Below are 7361 nucleotides of genomic sequence, written 5' to 3'. Positions count from 1 at the left end.
TGGCACATGCCTGTAATCCCAGTTACTCAGGAGGCTGAGGCAGGAGAATCGCTTGAACACGGGAGGCGGAGGTTGCAGTGAGCCGAGATTGCGCCATTGCACTCCAGCCTGGGCAACAAAAGTGAAACTCCATCTCAGTAAATAAATAAATAAATCTCGCCGGGCGCGGTGGCTCAAGCCTGTAATCCCAGCACTTTGGGAGGCCGAGACGGGCGAATCACGAGGTCAGGAGATCGAGACCATCCTGGCTAACACGGTGAAACCCCGTCTCTACTAAAAAAATACAAAAAACTAGCCGGGTGAGGTGGCGGGCGCCTGTAGTCCCCGCTACTCGGGAGGCTGAGGCAGGAGAATGGCGTGAACCCGGGAGGCGGAGCTTGCAGTGAGCTAAGATCCAGCCACTGCACTCCAGCCTGGGCGACAGAGCGAGACTCCGTCTCTAAATAAATAAATAAATAAATCTCTTTTTCTTTATACATTACCCAGTCTCAAGTATGCCTTTATCAGTAGCGTGGAAATGGACTAATATATCCTCCCTGTCATTATTATGTGAAACCTCATTTCACTTAAAAATGAGCAACAGATCCATCAACAGATGGATAAAGAAAATGTGATATAGCTATGCAATGAAATATCATTAAAGGAACGAAGGACTGATACATGGATACTACAACATGGATGAACCACAAAAACATTATGCTAAGTGAAAGAAGCCAGACACACAAAAATCACATACTGTATGTTCCATTTATGTGAAATATCCAGAATATTCACAGAAATAGAAAGCAGATTGCTGGTTGCTAGGAGCTGTGGGAATAACTCTGGAGACAGAGCTTCCTCTGCGGTTAATGAAAATGTTTTGGAACTGGATAGATGTGGTAGTTGAACGACATTGTGAATATACTAAATGCCACTGAATTGTTCACTTTAAAATGATTAATTTTGTATTATGTGAATTTCACCTAAGCAAAATAAAATAGTCCACTGCAAATATTGAAGAGTATGCAACAAACTTAGAAACTGTTTCAGTGATCCCTCCTGAGAAACCTGGAGATTAATGAGTTTCAGACAAAGAAAAAGAAGGGAAGCATTGAAATAAAGCCTGTGGTGAGTCTTAAGTGTGCCCTTTCTGTAGGACTATTAATAAAGCAAAATGATGCAGTGACTGATGCCAGGCACAGTGGCTCATACCTGTAATCTCAGCACTTTGGGGGGCCGAGGCAGGCAGATCACCTGAGGTCAGGAGTTTGAGACCAGCCTAGCCAACATGGAGAAACCCCATCTCTACTAAAAATACAAAAATTAGCCGGGTGTGGTGGTGTACACCTGTAGTCCCAGCTACTCGGGATGCTGAGGCAGGAGAATCGCTTGAACCCAGGAGGTGGAGATTGCAGTGAGCCGAGATCATATCACTGTACTCCAGCCTGGCCAACAGAGTGAGACTGTGAGATTCTGTCTAAAAAAAAAAAAAAGAAAAGAAAAGATGCTTATAAGGGAAATGGTGTAATGTGTAATACATAGTAGCAATGTGCTCTGAAAATATAGACAATACAACTCTTCAAAATGAGCAGAAGCCGGCCGCGGTGGCTCACGCCTGCAATCCCAGCACTTTGGAAGGCCAAGGCAGGCAGATCACTTGAGGTCAGAAGTTTGAGACTAGCTTGGACAACATGGAGAAACCCCATCTCTACTAATAATACAAAAATTAACTGGGCGTGGTGGCAGGTGCCTGTAATCCCAGCCACTCAGAGGGCTGAGGCAGGAGAATCTCTTGAACCCAGGAGGCAGAGGTTGCAGTGAGCTGAGATGGTGCCACTGCACTCCAGCCTAGGTGGCAGAGCAAAAGTCCATCTCTGAAAAAAATAAAAAATTAAAAACTGAGCAGAGAATGCAGAACCTATATGGAAAGTAAACCAAGTCATTGATTATATTATTGGCATTAACATTTTTAAAAGGTCATAGTATAGGAGTTTGCCATTTGGAGAAAATATATGGGACCTTGTCAGTGTCCAGTTAGAGCTGATATGGGCTCTACGTGTCTGCTAAGGTTCTTTAGATATTCTTGTGTGATCTTAAAAATTCCAGTTTAAACTGGACTTACGTGTTCTGTGAATACTGTAGATTGCCTGATTCAACAGCTCGATCACTGTACTCCCTGAGTGCCTTCCATGTAGAAGCTGGAAGAGAGGCTCTTTTATTCATTCCCAACAAGTGGCTGGTCACCCCTAACAACGCTACAATGAACATCCTTGTACATATCCCCTTTGGGACCCGTGTGCATGTTCCTCTGGGTGTACTGATCATGGATTGTTTGGTCATAGGGGATATAGTACACATATCCAAACAAGTACTCTCAGGCTACTCTCCAAAATGGATGTGGCTGGATGACGCTCCCTGCAGAGTAGGAGGGTTCCATTTTCCTACATTCACACCAATATTTAGCATTATCTGATATTCTAAGTTTTTCTGATCTGATGGGTGTAAAACTTAGAATATCAGTAATGCAAAATATTGGTGAAATATTTAGGGAAACTAGAAAAACTTGATTCAAAGAATGTAATCAGAAAACACCTTTCTTCTTTCTTTCTTTCCTTCTTTCCTTCCTCCCTCCCCCACTTCTTTCTTTCCTTCCTTCTCTTTCTTTATCTAATTCTTTCTTGACTTCTACTCCCTTTAAATTTATTTAGTGGGAAAGTACTTTCTGTTCCAACTTGAAAATGTACGCATTCCCATGACATTTCTCTTACTTTCAGGAAATAAAAATATCTTGGTGACATTGAATAAAAACACAGTCTCATTTCAGTAACTAAAAGTACATTATGTTAAGTTATTATAAAGTATTTGCATTTAAATTAAGTTAAAATCTTTCTCCTTCCTTTGATGGAACCTTCTACAGGCAGGAACCAGGGAAGGGACTGTGATTTTTCTTCTCTCTATGCTCACCTTCCACTCCATCTATGTTGCTAAGTATGATTTCCTCTAAGAGTGGGGAGGGAGAGGAGGTAAAAAGGGTTAGGAACATGATGACTGGTATTGTAAGAGGGTGTTTTCTGGACCTAATAAGTGTTTAGAGCTGACGATGTTCGGGGTGGGAGTATTCAGAGGATCCCGTTGGGAATGCTCAGTGGTGTTTTCCACGACAGGGCAACTAGAGTTTCCTCTGACTTGCTGCTCCTGCCTCGGCCCCTAGTCCTTTGACTGACTCTACTCAGGAGGCACTCACAGACTTTTTCTGTTAAGATCCTGTGGCTCCCCCAGGCAGCCCTTCTTGGGACTTAAAAGGCACCAGATTAGCTCTTTCTCCTTAGTGGTCATTTTGCAAAGGTAGCATGAATACATACACTTCATCAATGCCACACGGTACAAAGATAAAGTAACATTTATTGGGAGAAATGGATAAGCAGAAATGTGCATAGGTGACAGCTCCTACTGTCATGAGTCCTCCAGGAAGGATGCTTGGACCGATTGTGGGTGGACTGGACTCAGTGTGGCCGTGGTCCCATAGTGAAGAGCTCCACTTCCACATACATTCCATATTCGTAGAAAAATAGAGACAAGGATCATCTACACGCCTTTGTAGCAATGGACAACCTCCGGCTGGAAACAGGCTTTATTAGAAAGAAGTAACCTCTGAGATTAATTGTCATGTTTTAGCCTGTTTTCCCATTGAGTGAACTCAGATCTGGTGAGCCAGCTCTTTACGAGGCTACTGAAAGGACATAGGGAATCAGCCTCTAGGACCGTCCTGAGCAGTCAGCGTAGGCATCCATTGCCCTGACCAACTGGAAGTACAGGCCCATCCCAAAGCAACTAATTTCTTGCTTTCCAGCGCTGGAGTAGTTAGTGAGTCTACCTCTGCCTTCACAATTTTCTAGGGGTCAGATACCAGTCCACTGTGTGTCCCTGGCTAGTAGAATAAATATAAAACTCTCTAAATAGTACTGTTGAAGCCTCTCTCTTAACTAAGGTGAAGGAGTAGATATTCTGTCTCTTTCCATTCTAGGGATAAGAGTCAAAGAACAACTGTTTCCAAAGAAACCTTCCTAACAAATTCTCTTTTGACGTTTTGATGGCCTCAATATGAGGATGATTTTGAACACCTACTTAGAAATTTTTGAATAGTGGAATAATGAATTCTTTGAAATAAAATCTTTTTTTTTTTTCTTCATAGAAACTGAGCATGGGATATTTATAAAGACTTTGACGGTTGGTTCTCAACTCTGGCTGGATATGAGAATCACTGGAGGAGCTTATGCCTTGCCTGAACCCTGACCAGTTAAATCAGAGTCTCTGGAGGTGGGCTCTCCAGGTGATTCCAATCTACAGTCAAGGTTGAGAACCACTGCTTATATAGAAACAAAGGCTTTGAAAGGGAAAACAATTACATTGGGTGATTAAACATAATTTCCAGGCTGGGCGCGGTGGCTCACGCCTGTAGTCCCAGCACTTTGGGAGGCTGAAGCGGGTGGATCACAAGGTCAGGAGATGGAGACCATCCTGGCTAACACGGCAAAACCCTTTCTCTACTAAAAATACAAAAAATTAGCCAGGCGTGGTGGCACGTACCTGTAGTCCTAGCTACTCAGGAGAATGAGTCAGGAGAATCACTTGAACCCGGGAGGTGGAGGTTGCAGTGAGCCGAGATCGTGCCACTGTACTCCAACCTGGGCAACAGAGCGAGACTATCTCAAAAAACAAAAACAAAAAAAAGCAAAAAACATAATTTCCGCCAGTTCCCCCTCTCGATTATGGATCTATTCAGTTCATGTGGTGTATACCTTTTTTTTCCTTTTTTCTTTTTTGACAATATCGAGTCTTGCTCTGTCACCCAGGCTGGAGTGCCAGGGTGCATCATGGCTCACTGCAACCTCAACCTCCTGGGCTCAAGCAATGCACCCATCTCAGCTTCACAAGTAGCCGGGACTACAGGCTTGTGCCACCATGCCCCAACTAATTTTTGTATTTTTTGTAGAGACAGGGTTTTGCCATGTTGCCCAAGCTGGTCTCAAACTCCTGTGCTCAAGCAATCTGTCTGCCTCAACCTCCCAAAGTGCTGGGATTACAGGTGTGAGCCACCTTGCCTGATTTGGTGCATGGCTTTTAAAAGCAGGCAACCCAGTGCCATTCCAATTTGCATTTGGTGCACAGGAATAGGCTGCAGTTAGCAGTGTTTCCAGGAGTTGTCCAGAATACATATTTTGCTTTTGTTTTGTGTTTTTCTGTTTTCTTTTGTCTGCTAAGTTTTGTGGCTGAATTTTCGAGTTGTGCTTTCCACCTCTTTCTTTGAGGAACTCTTTATACCCCTGTCTGACACGGTGCATTTTGTCCCCTTATCCACGTGCTGTTGTGGACATCAATGAGTACATCCACAGCCTCAGGTAGGTGGCTATTTATTTATATTATTTTTATTGTTTTTTGAGACAGGGTCTCACTCTGTTGCCTAGATTGGAATGCAGTGGCACAATCTCGAGTCACTGCAACCTCCACCTCCCAGGCTCAAGCAATTCTCATGGCTCAGCCTCCCAAGTAACTGGGATTACAGGCACACGCCACCACGCCTGGCTAATTTCTGTATTTTTAGTAGAGATGGGGTTTTGCCATGTTAGCCAGGCTAATCTCGAACTTCTGACCTCAAGTGATCTGCCCACCCTGGCCTCCCAATGTTCTAGGATTACAGGCGTGAGCCACTGCACCTGGCCAAGTGATTCTTTAGAATTCCACCAGCAGCTATAATCTCTTGCTTCCTCTTTCCCATACAATCAGCTCCAAGTGCTAAGATTTAGGCATCTATTATGTGCCAGACATTGTTAAAAATAAATTCTTTATATTTCAAGCTTTCTATATATGATCTTATTTAATCTTTCCAATTATGCTAAAAAAGAATGGGTGCTATTATTATCTTCCCCATAATATTACCTTTCCCTAAATGAAAGAAACTGAAATTCTTTCCATTTCAATCACACCTCAAAATAAGGAAAGAGACTCCATGGTTCCTGGTTATAAACGACAGAAACTGACCCTTGCTGATGTAAGCAGGGAGCACATTTATTAAAAATGTCTTGGGTTTGGATGCGAATGTTTTCTTGGTGTCAAAATTCTATTGATTTTATAACTCATCTTTATCCTATTTGAGTTTTTTAATACATTTAAAGTTGACAAAAGACAGAAATTCTTTACGTTTTTGCTTCTACAAGACTACGAACCTGTTAAAAACCAATAGTGTTCCTTCTTACCAAGTAGCTAGTGGAGGGTCTTGAATATGTTGTGCACTGATTAAATGTGTAACTCGTTGAGACATAGGTGGATTCTGCCTTCCAGCACAGGGGTGAGGTGTGGTCTGAAGCAAGCCATTGCTTAGGAGCTTGTGAGAAGTACAAAGTCCTGGGCCTCACCCTGGACCTGCTGAATCAGGATCTGGGAAAGAAGGAGCAGGACATGTTAACAAGCTATTCAGATGATTCTGATGCACTATCGGGTTTGAAAAGCTCTGCTTTCATGGCTCCTAGTCTAGTAGACTCATGGAAAAATTCATTTATAAACAAATATTCACGGGCCGGGCGCGGTGGCTCAAGCCTGTAATCCCAGCACTTTGGGAGGCCAAGACGGGCGGATCACGAGGTCAGGAGATCGAGACCATCCTGGCTAACACGGTGAAACCCCGTCTCTACTAAAAATACAAAAAACTAGCCAGGCGAGGTGGCGGCGCCTGTAGTCCCAGCTACTGGGGAGGCTGAGGCAGGAGAATGGCATGAACCCGGGAGGCGGAGCTTGCAGTGAGCTGAGATCTGGCCACTGCACTCCAGCCTGGGTGACAGAGCGAGACTCCGTCTCAAAAAAAAAGAAAAACAAATATTCACTATTTAATCTGCTAAAATCCATAGTAATAAGTAATGCCTCCTTACTAAAATGAAACAGGTATGAGTTCACCTTAAAACTGTGATGTCTTATCTTCTCCTGCCCTAAGCTGCTTCATCCCTTCCTTTTTCATTTGTGTGCTGTTCAGAAATCAAGGTAGAAGTCAAGTGACATTTGCTTACTTGTGTGACACACCGAGTCACACCCGACCCACACTGATCAGGATAGGAACTTGTTTCTTCCATCTAATGACTTGAAAGAGAAGGGAGCATCAGTTTCAGTGAATATGTGTCAGCCTAGAGAGATAGATAAGAGCATCTACCTCTCTGTATCTATCTATCATCCATCTATCTATCTATCTATCTATCTATTTATCGAACTCACTCATTACCATGAAGATGGCACCAAGCCATCTCATGAGGGACTTGCCTCCATGACCCAGACACCTCCCACCAGGCTCCACCTCTAACACTGGGGATTACAGTTCAACATGAAATGTTGAGGGA

The sequence above is a fragment of the Trachypithecus francoisi genome, unplaced genomic scaffold (genome assembly GCF_009764315.1).
Source record: "Trachypithecus francoisi isolate TF-2019V2 unplaced genomic scaffold, Tfra_2.0 Lachesis_group16, whole genome shotgun sequence".
Lineage (NCBI taxonomy): Eukaryota > Metazoa > Chordata > Mammalia > Primates > Cercopithecidae > Trachypithecus > Trachypithecus francoisi.
The sequence above is the reverse complement of the archived record's forward strand: the minus strand, read 5'-3'. Positions refer to the sequence as shown.